This window comes from Pteropus medius, unplaced genomic scaffold, assembly GCF_902729225.1.
Source record: "Pteropus medius unplaced genomic scaffold, Ma_sr-lr_union100, whole genome shotgun sequence".
In the NCBI taxonomy this organism is placed as follows: Eukaryota; Metazoa; Chordata; class Mammalia; order Chiroptera; family Pteropodidae; genus Pteropus; species Pteropus medius.
The window spans coordinates 379,133-399,964 of record NW_024355522.1 but is presented as its reverse complement, the minus strand read 5'-3'; the positions used below and the strand labels follow the sequence as shown (position 1 = coordinate 399,964).

Genomic DNA, 20,832 nt, shown 5'->3' with positions numbered 1-20,832 from the left:
AGATCTCCAGCTATAGCATCCAATCTAGAACCTTCTAGTCTCTTTAGCTTCTAGAATCAGAAACTTCCTGACATCTTTAACTCTACTCTCCACTGCTCCAGAATCATTTTAGAAATATTAGTCCTCAGAACCAAACTGACAGTAAAGTACTCTTTCCCTATCACTTTCTGTGGAACATAAGCAGTGTGGCTGAATCACCTCAGCTCCAGGGCAGGTGTGGGGTCTCTTGCTCCTCTATGCACCATGCACACAGGCTGCTGTTCCTCTATAAATAGTAATAAAAGATGAGTGTCATAATGCATAGGCCGGCACGGCTCACTGGCCAGACCAGCAAAGCAGGGTGGGAGATGATTGGAGAACCAGGGAGGGGTACCAAGTGAGATGAAAATGTTGATCTGGCTGAATGGAATGACCTCTACTCCATTGCTAGACGACATAGGAACGGGGCCAAAGACATCATTGAAAGCCTAGCCTAATATCCTAGATAGTTATCTAGGCAGTGGTCCCCAACCTTTTTGGCACCAGGGACCAGTACTCCCATGAGAATCTAATGCCTGAGAATCTGAGGTGGAGCTGAGGCAGTGATGCTGGTGCTGGGGAGTGGCTGCAAATATACATGAAGGTTAGCTTGTTTGCCAGCCACTGCTCACCTCCTGCTGTGTGGTCCCGGGGTGTTGGGGACCCCCTGCTCTAGAGGTCAGAAAGAGTGTTTTCATCCAAAATGTCTCCACCCTACCCAGAGCAGGCCGGTGCCACAGGGGCAGTAGCACTGAATTTGACACCAAAATGTCTGGATTCAAGTTTTTGCTTATTACTTGTTGTGTGAGGTTGGTCCACTTTTTTCTCTCTGTCCTTCAGTTAATCTGTCTGATAGGGATAATAGTCCCTTTCTTGCCTGCTTTCCTAGGGTGGCTTCTGAGGACTCAGAGAGATCATGGTTGGAAAACCAGCAGTTTTTGTATTGTAAAATTCTGGGTCCAGGGTTCATCCATACTGAGTGTGTATGAGTGAGTGAGTGATATGGTGAGTATGAGTGAGAGACTTTCAGCATGTCATTGTGTGTAACTGAGTATGCATGACTGCGTGTGAGAAAGTTAAGGAAGGTATAATAGGATATCTTCATGTGACGGGATTTTTGTGAGAGACTTGGTGAAAAATAAGTGTGCGTGGGTGTTTGTGTGACAGCTAACATGTTTGGAAACACATGAGAGAGAAGGTGAGAGAGGAAAATGAATATTTGTGCATTTATGAGATTCTGAGACTTTGTGAGAGAGTGAATGCAGATAATAAGTGACATGTATATGAATGTGAATATACAGTTTGGACTATATGAATTTCCACTTTTATAGGTTCGTAACACTTCAACATTGGCAATTTCATATGGATCAACCAACTATGTAAGTGTGTAAGATCGCATGTATATTTGGATATGTATGAGTGAACAAGCCAAGGCTTATATCTGTGAATAAATAAATGTGTATATTCAATCACATGTGCTATTTTTGTGTGAGTGAATTGTGTGTGCAATCTAATGTGTGTTTCTGGTAGAGAATATGTGAGTGTGACTCTATATGGGCATACATGTGAATGTGTTTGGAAGGAAAGTTGATGAGTTTGAATACAAACGACCATGCATTTGAGTTCGAGTGTGTGTGCGTGTGCGTGTGCGTGTCTGCGTGTCGCGTCTTGTGTGTGTGTATGAGAGAGAGAGGTTGAACACAGAGAGAACTTAGCCTTTGGACTCTGTACTAGAGAATAGATGCCCTCCCTTCAACACATAACTTTCCAAAAACAAAAACAAAAAAAAACAAAAAACCAAGCTTTCCAAGCTGAAAATTTCCACAGAGTCTTTCCATTCCAAAAGGGGGTCTTTTATTTTTTATTTTTTTCCCTCTGCATCCAGCCTCATGCCTAGCCATTTGGGGCTGAGGAGAGGAGTAAGTGCCCAGCCTTACTCAGAGAATAATTGGGAACATTTTGCTACACACAAAAAAACTGGAAAATGACTGGCGTGTGGGGTTGAAACTTGGTGCGGGTTGTAGCCTGCAAGACAAAGGGTCCCTCAGCTACTTTATTTGTTCTCTTTAAAAGTAGCCCTAAGTGACTGAAATATCGCTCGCCACCACAAGCAGTATGAAATTTCACCACCAGTTGGAGTTACGTAACCGTCTCCATGGCAACTGAAGCCCATAAACATGCAGTATCACTGTTGGCTGGTTACATAGCAGTGGTTTTAGTGCCCTCACCGCCCCTCCCCTTCTGCACTTTCTAGGTTGTTTTCTCTTTTTACCCCCCTCTTCCTATTTTTCTTTCCTGTCAAAAGCAAGAAAATTAAATGTTGAGTAAAATGAGTGGAAACTGAAGCTCCTTCAGCAGCGGGGGCACATGAGGCAAGTCTTCTCTGAGGAACAGTGTAGGTGCTTGGCTTGCCTGCAGGCCAGCTCACACCGGGGAAATTACCGCCTCCCACCCCTACACAGCAAGCCACAGACACGCACACCGTGCAGTGGTGACTGCTGAAAGGAAGTCAGGCAGAAGGTCTAAAACAACCTTGAAAACTCAGCCTCCCAGGACCCCTTCCTCTGAGTGTCCGTGGGAGCCCTAGGCAGTGACAGCATGGCAGAGATGGCCATAGCAGATGTTTCTGAGTTGAGAGAATGAGGTTTGGGAAAATGCGGACACACTCCTCCTCAGGCAGTATCACTGTTTTCCCCAGAGCTTGGGGCTGAGCTGCGTTCCTACTGTGGTGGTCAAGAGGCAGGAAGTGAGATCAAGAGGATTTATGGATTCCAAGCCTTGGCTCCATATCTTAGGAGCTGTGTGATCACAGAAAATTAACAATCTCAGGGTTGCTGGGTGGTGAAAAGCACGCTACTCACTATCCTCCACTCAAACACTGACAGTGATGGCGAGATCATTACCCACGAACATGGCCCATTTCCTCCACAGACTACTCTGAAGGGTGATCATCCTCTGCGCTGAACTGAAATTTGGTTCCATGTGGGTTCCATCGAAAGGTCTTTGCTGTTCCCGGGCTCCCATGTCCTGGCTGCTGCCTTCACCTTGTGAGAAGCCCTTCAGAATCCTTCCAGATGCCATAGCCTGTGAGTCTTCTCTTCTTCCAACCCAACAGCCCTATTTTCTTCAACTCTTTATCATGAGTATTGGAGTCTCCTCAGCCTGGTCACTCTTCTCCTTACAAGTTCCTGATTTGCTGTAGCCCTCTCCAAACCCATCCCTTAGCTAACCATTCCTTTGGCTCAGATTTATTTCTGTTCCGACTTCTGTGTATATGCATACAAATGTGTGCCCAGTTGTCAAAAGATTCTGGTGTGTGTATGTCTGTGTTGGAAGGGTTAATTTGAAGCCTTGTGGAGCCTGAAGTTGTGCTGGTGTCGCAAAAACTGGCTTATGAGCAAGCTGAGAAGACTGAGCAAAAAGTAGAAAATGATCATGAAAATATCAAGGGACATCAGCCCTAGAAGGAATGGAGTTGAGCCAGTCAATGACTGATAGGCAAGAAAACTGTCATTTCTTGAGTATGTAACCTGAAAACCAGAAATGGTGTTCAATGATTTCATATACGTTTATCTCACTTAATCTTCTCCACCCACTGACCACCCCTGCCAGGTCCCCCATCTAAGGTAGTTATTATAATCCCATTTCACAGAGAGGAAAATGGAGAGTAGAAGCAATTTGCTCAACTTTACATGACTATGAGTAACAAAGCTGGGATTTGGTACCAATAATGTCTGCCTCTAATGGAGACAGCCTTCTGCTTCTTGAATCAGTAAGCTTAACTGCATCTAAGCAGTGTCCCCAGGCTCCACCCCACACCTCTGAGACGTGTCTTGCTGAGATGTGCTATCGGGCATAGGAGTGGATGCTGAGCTGGCAGGAGGGTAAAGCCCATTCCTGCTACTGTAGGCACGCAGCATCAACAACGCCACGGCCTTGCCCTCGATTCACTGTGTGACATTAGGCAAATCTCCTCTCACTTTCTGTATTTCAGTCTCCCATCTTTAAAAATAATTGTGATAAAGGCTAAATGAGACCATTCAGCACAATGTCTGGCACCTAGTAGGAACTTAATGGGAACTGGTTTAGGAGAGTGTTGGGCTGGCTGATCTTCCCATTGGAATAATCTCTGAATCTGTGATTCTTTTTGCCAGGAAAAGAGGGTCACCTGCACTGACTAGCATAGCATATCATGTTAGGGCACTGTCACCTTACATTCTCGAGGGAGCAAAATCTGTTCCTTCAACAAACTTTAGCTAAATGCCTCTTCGCAACTGTATATTTTACTAACATTGGGCTAGACGTTGGCACTTCAATGATGCATAATGTATGTCTTGCTCCATAGGGGTTTTCTGAGACAATCGGGATGGGAAGAAGTTTCAAGACTTTAAATCGAGAGAGCAGGGTGGCAACAGCAGCCCTAACCAACACAGCAGAACATAACTAACCAAGCACCCTGGGGGAGAGAACTAAGCAGTTTGTGGAGGCACCAGCAGTGGGTGGCAAAAGCGAGGGATGGTTTGTTTAAAGAGCAGCAGTGGCAACTGCATTGACAGCTAGTTGCAATGGTTTTCAAGGCCCAATTATGACCCCCCTCCACCTGCCACCTCTCTGGCCTCATCTCCTACTGCTCTTCACTTGGCTCACTCCAGCTGCTCTGGCTTCTTTGCCATCCCTTGAAGATGTCAGATACACTGCCGCCTTTGCTCTTGTTACCCTGTCTTCCCTCATATATTCACATGGCTCACCCTCACCTCCTAGTCTGCACTCGAGTCTCACCTCCGGGAGACCATCCTTGGCCATCATGTCTCAATTTACATCTGCCCTCCTGATAGCTCTTATCCATCTGCCCTGATTTATTTTTCTACTACTTAGTACTGACCACTAGCTAATGTATTATATATTTTACTTATTCTCCTTGTTTCTGCCTTCCTCCCTAGAATGTAAGTGCCAGGGATTGTGGTCTGACATCTCTACTGCTGTACCCCAAGACTCTATCCCATCTATAGCAGGTGGTTGGTAAATAGTTTTTGAATTAATGATTAATAGTAAGATTTACTAAATGTGGAATGAATGATTTACCCCATTTTGAGGAGTCAAGGGTTTCTTTGAAATTCTGATTAACAATATGGATGCACTCTACAAAATGATGTATGTACTCCTCTTCACTTGCTCGGTTACCGGCTGTTTGGAGCCCACAATATCATTGCATTCCCATGACCACCCTGGGAGGCAGGCATTTTATCTCAGTTTTGCTTCCGAGGACAGTGAAGCTCTGAAAGGTGAGCTAAGTTACCGAAGACCATGGAGGAAGTGGTAGAGCAGGGGCTGTAACCCAACTCTTCAATGTTTTGATCACTGCCATTTGCTGCCACTAGGCACATGGCATGCTTACCGCATGCACAGCTAGGGCTTGCATTAAGGCTGGGAAAAGCCACTGGGCTAGACAGCTTCCGAGATGGCATGCGATGATCCCTGCCTCCTGCTAATCATACCCATCTGTAAGAAGTCTCTACCCTTCACTATAGACTCAACCTAGTGGCTTGGTTTTAATTAGGGGAATGTGGCAAAAGTGATGGGGTCAGATTAGGAAAGACTGTAATTTTCATCTTGCTCTTTCTCTCTCATTCTCTGCCTTGCTCTCTTGGATGAAGCAACTGTTTTGTGAGCTGTTCTGTGGAGAGGCCTCAGTTAAAGAACTGAGCCCCTCTGTCCAATGGTCACAAGGAGCCCAAACCTGCCAACAACAACATGAGGAAGCTTAGAAGCTGACCCTGCCCCAGTTGACCCTTCAAATGGCTGGAAGTCCAGCGAGCCCTTTGACTGCAGCTGGTACGAGACCCTGAGCCAAAGGGGTTTGGATGAGACATGCCTGCTTTCCTGACCCATAGTTAAATAATAACTGTGTGCTATTTTAAGAGGCTAAGTTTTGAGATAACTTATTATACGGCAATAGATAATTAACAAAACCAGAAACACAAAATGGCCTACACCACACTGGCATCACTGCCTCAGCTGCCACACCTCTTTTCCTGGTCCTCATGCCAAAAGCCTCATCCCCACCCCACATGCTGGGAGCAGTGCCCTATGCGTGACTCCAAAGGGTGGGAACTTGACGAATAAGACCAAGATTGTGAGAATTGTGGTATGTGGGAGAGCAGTATTTTTAGCTAATAGGAAATTCATGCCTTTCACAGCCAGATTTCTCTCAGGCCCTGGGCCTCCATGACCATGCTCATATGCAAGGCTGCTTCAAATTATTGTTGACAAAACTTCTCACCTGGAAACTGGGAGACCTGGGTTATGCCAATCACGTGAGCCACCATATTTTTTGACTGCCATCTTTGGGCCTGGCTCATACTTGGTATTGAGGAGAATGTGGCAAACAAATGAGGCCCAGTCCCTGTCCTCACTTCCAGTATAACAGTTGTGCCCCTGGACTGGCCACTCACAGCAGATCCATGTGCAATTCCCTTCCTGTCCTCAGTTTCCTCATTGGCGAAATGGACGGCAGCTGGCACACATAAGAGTTTCATTTCAGCTCCACAGCACCACACTTTTGTAAAAAGGCAAGGCCTGTGCTCAGCTGATCAAGGGGGTTTCCTCCTGGCTTGCTGGTTACCCAGGGCCATCAAGGTTAAACGATGTGGCAAGGTCATGTGGGCCAATGGTGTCGGGGGTACTGAGCTGCCTCTCAAAATTACGTTAACATTTATAGCACAAAGGAAAAAATCTGTTTGATAGTGCTTGCTTAATGACACTCTGTTCCCAAATAGACAGTAAACAAACAGGATGAAAGAAAAGAAATTGTTAATGCTTTTACTAACCCAATAATATTTAAATAACAGGCAGTAATTATCTTATTAAATCTAAATGAACAACAGCAAGTGAATTTTCCTGGCGTTCTACTCTTGCTGAGGCATCTAAAGCCTATAAAAGATTATCTGCTCCAGTTGAACTTTCTTTACGCTTAAAGAACATTATTCTCTGAAGGTGTTAAGTCAGGCTGTGTTGGTAGCAGGGTTGAGGGAAGAATACCAAAGCTGTTGCTTTGGAAAATGGTTCTGGAATAGAAAAAAGGGGAATTCTTGCCTTTTAGAGGATCAGAGATGGGCAAAACAAAGGGAAATACTGTTGAACCGACAGGCAGGCACATAGAGGAGAATGACTTACCCAAGATTACTAAACCCTTTCCTATGGCAAAGTTGAGATTAAATCTGTGCCTTTCCATGACACTACCCTCTATGAAAGCAATTTCACCTGAGTAGATGATACCTAGCTTTTAGGAGCATGCGTTCTCAAGGCAAATGACCTGGATAAAAACGTATTCCCTGCCATTTGCTAGCCGTGTGACCCTGTGTAAGTTCCTTTACCTCTCTGTACCTCTATGACCTCATCTGTAAATAGGTATGATAATATAATCCACCTCATAAGGCCGTCAGGAGGAATAACTGAGTTAATATTCTCAAAGCATTTGGAGTACTGCTTGTCACAAAGTAAATACTACATAAGTATCTGTTAAATAAAACAAACAAGGTTTGGACTTAGTTATAAGCAAATCCAACAGCCTAAGCAAGCCAATAGCAAGAGGAAAATTGTCTCAGAGACCCCCATCTCTGCTTTCTGAGGCTTTCCCCTTGCCTGGCTGCTTTGAGTCCCCTGTCCCCATTGGGCACCATACTCCTCTTCCGATTCCCGGTGCCCTGATACCCTCTTCCCCGACTTCCCTGACAAAAATAAATGAACAATCCAAAGAACTATCACCGTCTTTGCCTCATCAGATCAGCGTACAACTCAGAGATAGAGCAATGACTTTTATTTCCATGTTAGAAATGAAAACAGAAGCCCAGGAATTTGGTGTGACTCATATAACTCTCTAGGTTTAAAATGGTGCTATGGTTCTAGTCCAAATGTCACTGCTTACTTGCTATGTGATATCAGGTAATGACTTCCCACCTCTGTTCCTCAATTTCCTCATATACTCAGAGAGGTAGATGGATGGGATGATCTTAGAACTGATCTGATTCAAAGGTCACACACCTTAGAGCTGTTTGTAGTGGAGCAGGAACTGACATCTCACTAAGCCACACCTTGAGAGAGAGAGAGAGAAAGGAAATAGCAAGTGTTGGTGAGGATGTAGGTAAATTGGAATATTTGTGCATTATTGGTGGGAATATAAAATGGTACAGCTGTTATGGAAAACAATATAGAGATTCCTCAAAAAGTTATAAATAGAACTACCATGTGATCCAGCAATCCAACTTCTGAGTATTTAACCAAAAGAATTGGAAATAGGTTCTCCATGAGACATATGCACGCATTTTACTGCAGCATCATTCACAATATCCAAGAGGTAAAAAAATCTAAATGCTCATCAACAGATGAATGGATAAAGAAAATTTGATATATACACACACATATGAAGTCAAATATTATTCAGCCTTTTTAAAAGGATGAAATTCTGTCACATGCTAACCTTGATGACAAAATAAGCCAGTCACAAATGAAAAACACTGTATGACTCCACTTATATAAAGTATCTAAAGTAGTCAGAACCATAGAAACAGAAAGTAGAATGGCGCTTGCCTGGGGTGGGGATGGAGGTGTGTGAAAATAGGGAGTTACTGTTCAATAAGCATAGAATTTCAGTCAAGCAAGATGAAAAAGTTACGAATATACTACTGTTGCTTAATAAATATTGATAATTGATTGACAATTATGAAATGTCAAAAGATGTCAATAAATTAAGTGAATGAGCCAAGAACTGGCAATTATTTAATTGTTGCTATTGATTAAACCACCAGTAAAATTCCCCAGTAACAGTGTTTGAAAGTTGCGTGATGGTATCTTGGTGGCCCGTTATTCTGTCATCGTTAATATTTGTTGATGCAACTGGTAAAAGATCTATTACTATTATTATTTCTTCATACACTAACAGTCAACTAGAACTGTTTTCTCATACCTAACATCGATTTCCTTAATGACATCGAATAATATACCAAATATATTAATACCCTGTGCCCAAAAAGTTCACAAAGCTGTTTGTAGTGGAGCAGGAACTGACATCCCACTAAGCCACACCTTGAGTTTGCCCTGATGCCTCTTATTTACAAACGAGTAAGAAGTCTGAGATAGTTCAGAAAATACATTCAGCCCATTTGCCATTCTACCCACTTTCTTGCTTGCTTCCCACCCCCCCCCTTTTTTTAACCTGGCACCATTGGGTTAAGCAGTATTTAGGACAGGGCACTTGCTTTGTTGCATTAAAGAAATGATTCTAAGACCATAAAATGTCAGAACAGAGAGCCCTTAGAGACATTTTGTACATCAGCAGTCCCCAACCTTTTTGGCACCAGGGACAGGTACCCCTAGTCCTGTGACTATTTAGCTGTCTAACCTTGGCAAGTTAGTTAACACTTCTCTGCCTCAGTCTCATGTAAAATCTAATGCCTGATGATCTGAAGTGGAGCTGAGGCAGTGTTGCTAGCTCTGGGGAATGGCTACAAATACAGGTGAAACTTCACTTGCTCGTCTCCTGCTCACCTCCTCCTGTGAGGCCTGGTTCCTAACAGGCCATGAACCCTTACCAGTCCACAGCCTGGGAATTGGCGACCCCTGATTTAGATCACTGGCTCAGAAACTGGAATGCACATCCCTCAAGGGTCCTCATCACTTCACTGAAGGTATATGGACTATAAGGCCACTCTCTCTTGGACAATTGACTTTACTAGAAGATTTAGAAGAATGATATTGAAATAAAGACATATTTGTTAAGGGATGGAGTACAAAAATACAAATGAGCTTTTTAAGGTAAAAAAATCTACAAAGAATTTGTACTGACTTGGAATGGAAACTCTGAGATGCAGTCTTCTAAGTCATCAGCTCGCAGTTGGAGAAACTGATTATATGAAGAGAGAAGAGTCTTCCTCCCCAGGGTCATGAAGAGACTTAATAACAAAGAAATGATTTGAGTATAAAGCACTGACCTCCTGGACAACTGGGCTCTCCAATATCTGGCTTCTCTTGTTGGCTGGGGCCACAGAAGATAGTGGAGAAGCAAGGAGGGGCCGAGACTGTCCCATGGTGGGTGACGAAGCACCTTACTAACAGGTTGCTTTGCTTCTCAAGTCCTCAGTTTCTTCACTTGAAAGAAGCTGACATGAGAGTACAATGTATGAATAGTAACTCAGGCTCTGAGTTCAGAATGCCTAGCTTTGAATCCTAGTCCTGTGACTATTTAGCTGTCTAACCTTGGCAAGTTAGTTAACACCTCTCTGCCTCAGTCTCATGTAAAAATAGGGTAAAAATAGCACCTATCTCTTCACCTTTTCCAGCCCTTGAACCATCCTTCCATCCAGCAATCATCTGTTTGTTCTCTGTACCTGTGACTCTTTTTCTATTTTGTTTTTGTTTTTTTTCTAGATTCCACATATGAGTGCAATTGTATAGCATTTCTTTTTTTGTCTGACTTATTTCACTAGCAAAATCCCTCTAGGTTCATCCATGTTGTTGCAGATGGAAAAATTTCATTCTTTTTTATGGCCGAGTAATATTCCATTGTATATCTGTACTACATCTTAAATCAGTAATTATAAAACCATCACAGGGATGTAAAGTACAGCATAGGGAATATAGTCAATAATATTGTAATAACTAAATATGGTGCCAGGTGAAGACTAGACTTATCGGGGGGACCACTTCATAAATTATATAAATATCTAATCACTATGCTGTACACCTAAAACTAATATAATATTCAATATCGACTTTAATTGAAAAAATTAAAAATTTTTTAAAAAGCATGTATCGCATAGGGATGTTGTAGGGATTTAATAAGTTAATACAAAGCACTTATAACAAAGATGATTAGTTAATTATTATTGTTAAAACTGAAAACCCCTGGAGTGATGTTTATAGCAGAGCTGTCTCCCAAGACACCTCTGTGTAACCCCAAATAAAGAGAGCATAGTTTATAAACCATAGGTCATCACAAAAGTGTCCCAGATCTGAGTTGTTGGAAATGGCATGTGTGACAAGCTGAGAAACTATCAGGGGAAAAAAATCCAGGCTGTCCTGATACCTAAGTAAACTGCAGGCCTTGTATGAGCTCCTGAAAGAGCCATTCTGGCGTCTTACATGAGTACTGATGTATGTGCTTGTGTTTTTCCTCGGAGAAAATATCTGACTCTTTGGATGCCAGACACAGGAAAAAACAGTACAATGACTATTGGAAATAGTTTCTAGCAGTGGAAAATGGACTGCGAGAGAGGCAGGTTCTCAGACAAGAGGATCTGTTACCCCTGACAGTGGAGGGCCTTAAACAGAATAGTGGCAGACATCACTGAGGGCAGCCTGGGGCCCTGGCCTTCCCTAGGCAGACGGGGCTCCCAACCAAGCATTTGGGGTTTAGCTCTCTGGTTCTCGCAAGTCTATGGCTTTGCCAAGGCTCTCCGGAGCATAGCTTATAAACCACAGGTCATCACAAAGGTGGCCCAGATCTGAGTCTTTGGAAATAGGATGTGTGACAAGCTGAGACCTTGCAGAAAAAAAAAATCCAGATTGTCCTATTGCTCTCTGTCAGTGCTTACTATAAGTCCTGTTCTCTACTATAAGGAAAACCTGGAGCTGGGCTCCCAAGTCATGGTCCCACTGCCCCCTCAGGTCTTCCAAGTCTCTGACTTATGACATTTACCACTAAAGTCATCAGTCATCAAGTTTGTGTCTTAATTTTAACATGCTATTGCCCATTGGTCTTTTGAGACAGTTATTCTAAAACTGTATGTAATGAAGTTTTCCGCAGGGCGTGAGAGAAGTCCCCTGGAAGGGACAGTTCCCCACTTCACCCAGAAGAGCTCCCCTTTGACCTGTTTTCTATAGCAGCAGTCTCCAACCTTTGTGGCACCAGGGACAGGTGCTCCTAGGAGATTCTAATGCCATTAGATTCTGCTGTGTGGTCCAGTTCCTAACAGGCCACGGACCCAGACCAGTCCGTGGACTGGAGGGTGGGGACCCCTGTCATAAGGAAGCAAGCCTGAGGATCATGGACTGTTGATGCAGGGAACAATGAGAAAAAAGGTCACTGGGGCCAGAATGAGATGTCCCTGGAATGCCAGGCAGAAGAATTTGGACTCGATGCATCTTCTGACCATACACGGGGTCCTTAGGGAGGGGACAATGCTAGCAGGAAGCAGCGCTAGCAGGACTGAAGCAATCACCCAGGTGAGACCCAGTGCCAGGCTGCCTTGGAGACAGAGGTCCACTTTCCCCTGGCCTTCTGCCCAGTGCCTGTAGCTCTAGTCATCTCTCAGATGCCCATCCATATTTCTGGGAAAGACCTTCTTTCCATCTCTCATAGCACCTAGCATGACATCCTACATAGTAAATGTTCAAGAAATGTTTGTCGACACAAAATAAAATCCATTTAAATGCAAACCCAAAAGCCTTTGATGGACAATGAATGTTGGGGAGACCTGTAGGGATGGGTCCGTGATCCGCTGTCCCTACCACCTCTCCAGAGTCTGTCCACACCTCAGACAGTCTGTACTATCCCTCCGCCCAGAAGCCCACTAGAGAGGTTTCATTCTCATTGTACAAACAGCAAAGGTAAGATTCAGAATAGTAAAAGGACTTGCTCAAGATCACCTAAGTAATGGCACAGGTGTAAGGGACATCTGGGGCTTCGGATTGCAAATCCATCGCTCTGCATGAACCTGTGGTCTATTTGGAAACAGGTGCTAAGAGCCACCTCCAGTTCTCCATGCACTGCCTGGCCAAATACCTAAACCCTCTCTTCCCCATCCTACAGGGCCAGTGAGCGAATAGGGGTCCCTCTGCCTGCTTAGCAAGTTATCTCCTAACCAGGAAGCTCCTAAATTCTGCTCTTTATCTTGCGCCCTTCCTGTGTTTAGGCATTGCTCTTGGATACCCGAAGGCAACTGCAATTGGCACATCATTGCCCATAAATGTAGGAGATCAGATAATAATTTTTATTTATCATTGCCGTTCCGAAGATGGCTAGCTTTCAATGACTGCGGCAAATAAATGAAATCTAAATGATAAACCCCCTCATCCTTTCCTATTAAATAAATATTTGCCTAAGGAGGTTATCATGGGGGAAGCAGAACATGAAAACACTGCCCTGCTCAGAGCTTGCTCACCTGGGGCCTCATTTCAGGAATGGATTTACCCCAAGTCCCACTGTCCTTGTGTCTGTCTCTCTTTTCTCGTCAAGGTAGGTAACATGTGATCATCATAAATTTCTGAGGACAGAAGACAGGGCATGAACTTTAACTTACCTCTCTTCTCTTACATCCTTTCAGAATTCTATACCGTGAGGAGCCATGCTCCCTGTATCCCAGGCTGAGTAACTTAATTCCCAACTTCCCAGAACTACGCCCCCCCACCCCAAGACAGTTCTGTTTTGGCCACTAACACAGTTACATGTTGCGATGGAAAGAGAAGATCTTCAGAGGTAGTAGAATCTGGATTCAAAACCCTATTTGCTGGTAGTAAATTCTTGAAAAAGTGACTTTTGTAAGTCTCAATTAACAATTAGTCGATGTTTACCTCTTTTTGCCGTAAATTTACAGCACGTTCAAATTCTGTGTGAGTTTGAGCAACTTGTGTCACCTCTCTATGCCTCAATGTCCTCATTTGTAAATGAATATCATGATGAGACAAGCCTTGTAGGATTGTAGAGAAGATTAAATGAGATGATCTGTTTTATGGGCTCGGCCTAGTGCTTTGAACATAGCAAGCAGTCAATAAATGTTAACCATTATCGCCACTAATAAAATCAGGCAGACAACAAAAACATTGCTGTGGAAAGAGCACTATGTTTTAAAAAGCCTGGAATTAAGTCCCAGCTCTGTTATTCATTAACTGGTTGAGACCTTGATATATCTTTAACCTCTCTCAACCTCAAAAACCTCATCCTGAACATGGGACTAATAATAATCTCTCTTACACCTGGTTGTTGCAAGAATGGCACAAAATCTGTAGTTATGAAAAATGCTTTGCCTTCAATGCTTGTCAGCCAACATTCTTGGTTCAACAACCATGTACCAAGCTTTGGACTCAGGGCTGAGAAGAGACTGATGAATAAGATTATGGTCTCTGCATTTGAGATCTCATGGTCTACCTGTGGCAAAGAGTCCCATAAACAAATACTGAAGTACAAAATGTGAACCAGCACTACAGAAATGTGTCCAAAGTCCAGCAATTGTAAAAATAAGTGAACACCTAAGTCTAGGGGGTGGGAAAACAAGGTGGCAAGCCTTCCTGGAGGAGGTGATGCCGGAGATGGCTTTTGAAAAAAGAAGAAATTTTTTAGCACAAAAGATGCTAAAACAAGTCACAAACACACACATGTACAATAATTGATTCATGCAACCCTCCATCCCCCAAGAATCACTCTTAAGTGCGTAAAACTCAAGAACCCCAAAAGGCAAGCATAATCAAAGAAGGCAGTCGGGGAAAGGGGGCTCCACTGTTGGGGATCACTGTCCTCTCTGTCTCCTTCCTGGCATAGTTCAATTTAACTTGCAGTACAATGTTCCAGCCCGACAGGGGACACACATCGAGTTTACTGATAGAGGAGTGCCCATGGCGACATTTGCTGAAAGTTTTGGGGCCCTTAAAGAGTGTATGTATACATAATAAAAAAGGGCAGAAAGAAGAGGCACAGGAGCATGCAGGATATTTGGAAGATCATGTGCGGGTCACAGCTCCCTAAAGTGCTCTTTGACAGTCCTGCTGTTGTCAGGAGGAGAAGCCGCTGAGCTCATAGGCGAGGCTCCACATGGCATGGCACGATGATCCCACGTGGTTGTACATGTGAACACAATAAAGGAGTAAAGAGCTGGTTTTGATGGCGATGGTGGATAGGCCAACACCACTGTTCTTCTTGTGGATCATGACCTAAGAGACTACCCCAGAATTGGTGTTTATGTAAATGTGGAATTTGTCCTCGTAGTCAATGGACATAACCTAGTTCAAGTCAAAGATGAGGAACTGGATGACGCCAAGGATAGAAGAGATGAGCACCAAAAGGGACAACATCTGGTCATTCATTTTATACTTGTTTTACCAGAGCATCTCTGGATCCCAAGCCAGAGAACAGGGCAAAGCCCCCTCCTCTTCATTTGCCATGCTGTTAAGCTGCCACGGTCTCGACGTGGCCTCTTCTGTGTCCTTAGTTCCAGGATCTGCTCGGCTAATCTTCAGGCAGTTTTCAGTGATGGTCATTCTGTGGTTTAGTTGTAATTCTGATGTGCTCATGGGAGGAGGTGAGCACAGCGTCTACCTACTTTGTCATCTTGACTAGAAGTAGTCAGAAGAAGAATTTTCTTAATGAGCCAGACAGGAAGGGCATTCAAGGCCAAGGCTAAGACTAAGGCACAGAGACATATGATCGCCTGGTATGATTTGACAATGCTGCTGTTATTTCATTCTTGGGGGATGCAATTTTAAGGGGAAACAGTAAGAAATTAGACTGGAGAGATAAATAGAGGCCTGATTAAGAAAAAAAATCTTAAATGTCGACTAAGAAAATTATTTTTTTAATTTAACATTTATATAACACTTACTATGCACTAACCACTATTCTAAACACTTTACAAATAGTAATTGATTTGATACTCAAAAGAGCCCTATAAGGTAAGTACTATTACTGATGCCCATAGAGATCGAGTGACTTGTCCAACATCTCACAGACACTGACTAGCAGAGCCAGGGTTCTTGCCCGGGAAGTCTAGTTCCAGAATCCGCTCAGAGGTGAGGACTAATGATCTCTTTGTTTTATCCCCATTCAGGCCACTTATTCTTACACCGTCGGCCAGCTCTAAGGCGGTGTGTTACATAGTTCTGCTCCCCATGGGCTCAGCTGTCCATCTGCCCTCAGAGCTTGGACTTTCTGGACAGTATCTCTCTGGATCTCTGGGAGTGCCAGGGGTCAGTCTTTTCCTCAGCATCAGTGATGCTAACACAATACACTTTCCGCTTGGCTTTCCGAACTGAATTAATAATTGTCTGACGATATCGAATAAACACTACACATCACGTCACTGATGTCACATCACACTGTGACATCTACCCCATTAATCATGTGGCTGGAGGGCCATGGTGATGCTAGCAGCAGGTAGGCTCTGGAAGCTTCAAGATCTTCTCTGAACTCGCCCAGCTACATGCTCACCCACCCAAAACAGTCTGCACATGCCACAGGTAAGAGAAAGCTCCTACCGGTTGGCATACCTCTCTTACTTCATGGTATTTATCTGCTTAAGCTGGCATCATAGTAATCACCTATATTTGGATTGGCCCCTACATTTCCTGAAGCCCTTTCGTTTACACTAGTCATCTGATTTCTTCTTTCTTGAAATACCTTCAAAGGCAGTATGAACCTTTATTTTTCAAATGAGGAAACCGAAACTCAGAGAAGAAAATGACTTGCCAAGGCCACATAGCCAGTGAGTGCCAGATACTCATTTGACAACCTCATTGTAATGGTCCAAAAGCTTCTGCTTGTTGAACTGCCAGAGTGATCATAAAAATCACCTGGATCAAGATCATCGGGCCCAGGAACCTGAGACAGGGATGAGGGCAGAAGGCTTTGACGAATTCCATGAGGCACTTAGGATTGTAAAGCCCCTGACCACAGTTAGAGGAAACCTTCAGACAGTAAGCAGTTATGCCAGAAGGGTGTGGCATCAAGACCATCTGACTGGCTGGATCCCCTACCCGCTCTCCCATGACTGTCAATACTTCAGTCTATTAGGTAAAGACTTCAATTCCTCTGTCTAAGGTCGTTCTTCCATTCCCTTAGTCTGATTTAAACAATGAGTCACACTTTATCACTACTGTTCCCCAGACAGGTGTACTTCCATTTCATGCTAGTTCTAGATACAACCCCCAGCTTCAGGTCAAACTGCCCTTCCTGTAGCTACTTGAATGCTAATCTGATACTTCTGCTTCTTTGCTTAGATCCTGCCTTTCTTCAATATGCTCCCACGCCCAAGCCTTTCCTCTGCCCGGAGAAAGGCATTTTAAAAGCCTTAACTTTTTTTCTTCAATGTAGTCAAACATGCTTATCTTTTTCCCTCGTAGCATCTGAGTTTTGTGTGTAGTTTAAGAAGGTCTCCTCCACTCCAAGATTGTGCAAATATTTTCTCTGACTAAAGATGGGAGAATCAAAATCAAAAGACAAAGAATAAACTGGGAATTATTTACAGCTCATATGGCAGATAATGGGTTAGTGTCCTTAGAAGACTTAATTTTTTTCAATCCAGACGATTTTTTCACATAGTTGAGTCTATTAATCTTTGTCCAATCATTATTGACCTATAGTAAATTCCATGATCTTTTAAATGTTAAATGAACAAAGCGAGTTTTTTTTTCATCTGAAAATGAAATGAGATGATGTTTGCGAAAACATTTGCATACTATAATCCCTTTTGTCTGGAGGGGGAACCTCTACATATGTATACATTTGTTTAAATAAGTTTGTAAGAACATGGAGAAAGATGTGGAAGGAATTACACCTGATCAGTTACCTCCTGAAAATAGAATGGCAAGGGATTTGATGAGAATAATTCACTTTTTTTGTTATATGTCTCTTTGTTTATGACTTATTATTAAAAATAAAAAAGGAACCTACACCCTGCCCTGTTATACTTCTTTTGATGTCTTTCAGCCCTGAATTTTGTGAGTGTGTTGGGGGTGGGGTGGAAGTTAGGAAAGAGAAATAAGAAGAAATATCTAGCTTCCAGAACCTCAGAGAAATTAAATAATGTGCTTATCTAACAAGCAGAGCCGCAGTGAGACCTAAAATTACTTAGCGATTTAGCATTCCGCCTCCAGATAACCGTAGCAAGTTCATCTGGGATTTTCCAAAAGTCAGACCCTGTGTCCTACTCCCATTCCAGCATTTCCTCAAACTGATGATCCTGACCACAAGAGAGGTGATGGGCCCCAAGAAAGCCCAATTTGCTTCCGTTTCTCTTGACCAGATCACAAGAACAGGGCAGTAAACAGATTATTAGTCTAAAGGTTCTGCCTCCTCTTTCTAGAAATCCATCTTCCGAAAGCAACACTTTCTACACACTCCTCTGCTCAAGCTACACTCAATTGAATTGTGGCTTGGTTTTAATCTAGAAGAGTGTAGTGGTTATGAGTGAGATCCTAGACATCAGAACCTGGCATGGAATCCTATCTCTGACACTTATGAGCTGTACCATGTTGACTAAATGACTTAATCTCTCTGGTCCTCAGTTTTCTCATCTATAAAATAGAGGTAAAATAATGGCTTCTTTACAGAATTGTTCTGAGAACGGAATGAGGTACCATATGTGAAGAGTTTGCCACAGCACTAGATTCTATTATATTGGGAGTAATTATTTTCATTATTGTTATTGTCATTACTTTTATTATAATCATTTCACTTATCAGAAAATAATTTCCATAAAGACAATCATCTAAACTAGCAAAAATCACTCATGAATCTTTCTCTATGAAGTGGAAAATAATTTTATGGGCCTCAGCACTTTGAGAAACTTGCAGATCTTCCAGACATCTACACAGCATGACCAAACACACAGCAACACACACACACACACACACACACACACGCAGCTATTTAACACACACAGTTCCCTGCATAGAGTCACGTATAACTCCTTCCCTTACCCACATACCTATGTATATATACTTAAACACACATTCTCGCTGAGGGTTAGAGTATTTTTTTTAAATTGTCCTGAATATATTTTTAAAAATCTCATTGCTGTGCTGAGCAGACAGACTCTCAGACATTGCTTATGCCCTCGTAATAAATATGAATATAATGAAAGGATAAAAAAATGCTGCAGACAAAACTTCCGGGCTAGAGCTGTCTGAAGGTACTCCCTACGGAGACAATGAGCCAGTTGCTGCAGTGACATGCCAGTCCTTCCTTTTTATTTAGGCATCTTGCACAATGTTTTTAAGTAAACCAGATAGACAAATTGTACTTATTGCTAGAGAGGGGAGAGTGAAGAGGGAGGCTTCTGGGTCTGGATGCCCTGACCTGCATGTGGGCAGAAAGCCCCTCAAACTTGACTTAACCCTAAGAAAAAAATTAACTGTGAGCTTCCTGGGGCCCGAGAGATGGATGGGGAGAGATCTAGCTCTTTAGGTAGGAAAGAGGGTCTTGTAAATATCTGAGGGGCACTTGTCAGTGTGCTGTGACAATCCATTTGCTTTATTCATCATTTCACCTCAGTGCTTAACATAGTGCCTGGCACATAGTAGACAGCGTATGTATAACTGTATACATGACTGCTGGCTGCCTGTCTGACTGACGGTTTAGTTTTCTACTCTCCCACAGGACTGAAAAGATGTATTTCCATGGGATTCTGTATTCCCAGTGTCAGCACACCATTTAGCACATAGTGGGTGCTCAGTGTTTATAGAATCAAGATGAATTAGTTCCCTTGCCATTTCTTGAGGGACTACCTTATGTCTTAGTTTCCTTATTTGGAAAATTGGTGTAATAATATACCTTTCCATAGAATTGGTGGAAGGATTCAGTTAATATGTGAAAATGCTTGGTCCAGTGACTGGCACAAGGATGATGATGATGATGATGATGACGATGATGATGGTTTCTAGGCCTGTGAGTGGTATGGGTACCTTGAACTGTATGGGTCTTGGTCAGGACGTGCCCTGGGAATGGGGGTTGCTGTGCCTGTAGGTCTCTCTCCCCTGTCCCATCACACTGCCTCCACTGCACTGAGATACTCTGTGCACTTTTAAAGCTGCAGCTGAACTAAGAGGGCATGCCCACCAAACTGGAAGCTCACTGAGGATAGGGTCAACTCACAGTCACCTCTGGGATGTGACCCATGAGCTGACCAGAGGAAACAGGGAGTGTTTGCCAAGTGGACCTGCAGGGTAGCGATGGTTTACCAGTTAGAGTCTGAAAGCTTCCTCCTCTTGCTGGACAGGCTTGTTCTCCTCCTGCTCACATCCATGATGTAAGGCAGATGGAAGACTTGCAAATTGGGGAAGTGAGAAGGTCAAAGGAATCTGCTTGCTGGGCTGACCATCTTCCCTTGGGAAAACGGTGAGATGCTTATGCTACCTGCTCAGACCACCCCATCCTCTTTCTTCTGTCACTGAAGACTCTGAGGCCATTAGTTACAGAGTTTGCTGGGGAGATAATAGTAGGAGTGCTAGGCTTAGGGGTGGGGAGATGGAGGAATCAAGCATGCCTCCAGCACACATCTATTGTGTCACCTAAAGCCAGGGCCTTCCCCTGAATACAAGAATCAGACACTCACATTAGCATAGCTTTTTAGAGTTCACAATTCCATTTCACTTTCATTATCTTATTTTAAGGCTCAGCACAGTTATTTGAAGAGTACAAAGCAGAGATGATTATTCAAATCAAACAGGAGGAGCTTATATTCTTTATGGACAGGATTTTGAGGATCCGTAAATCCTCATCAGCCCCCTCCATGGGAGAAAAACAGCTATTCCTGTTCCCACCAGGCTAACATCTCTTTGGCCGGATATCTCAAAGTTCTCCAGTTCACATAAACCCTGGGAATGGAGGCCATAGGACTCTTGGTTTATGGTCTCCCCCTGCCCAACCTAGTTTCCCAAGAAGCATTTCTTAACTACTTACTGAGAGACGATGCAAAGAAAAAACGGAATAGACAGACTGGGCTTCACTCAGTAACTGTAGTGGAACATCTCAGAGCTTCAGTGTCCTTGTGTAAATGCAGGGGGGGCAGTGCTTGTGTTGCATATGTCTGAGGGTTAGAGAGAATGGAAGGA

The 20,832-nt window shown here is 43.3% G+C and overlaps 1 long non-coding RNA gene across 2 annotated transcripts in view; it reads left to right on the top strand.

Annotated features, from left to right (window-relative positions):
- LOC120599638 (uncharacterized) overlaps positions 1-20,832 on the top strand; it is a 158,707-nt gene that overhangs the window by 65,599 nt on the left and 72,276 nt on the right. The window contains exons 2-3 of one of the 2 annotated variants that reach the window (XR_005651956.1): positions 2,950-3,104; positions 19,998-20,380. This is a non-coding gene — a long non-coding RNA (uncharacterized LOC120599638). Of the gene's footprint in view, positions 1-2,949; positions 3,105-19,997; positions 20,381-20,832 lie in introns of those variants that run through there. The other variant, XR_005651955.1, reaches the window with a different exon arrangement.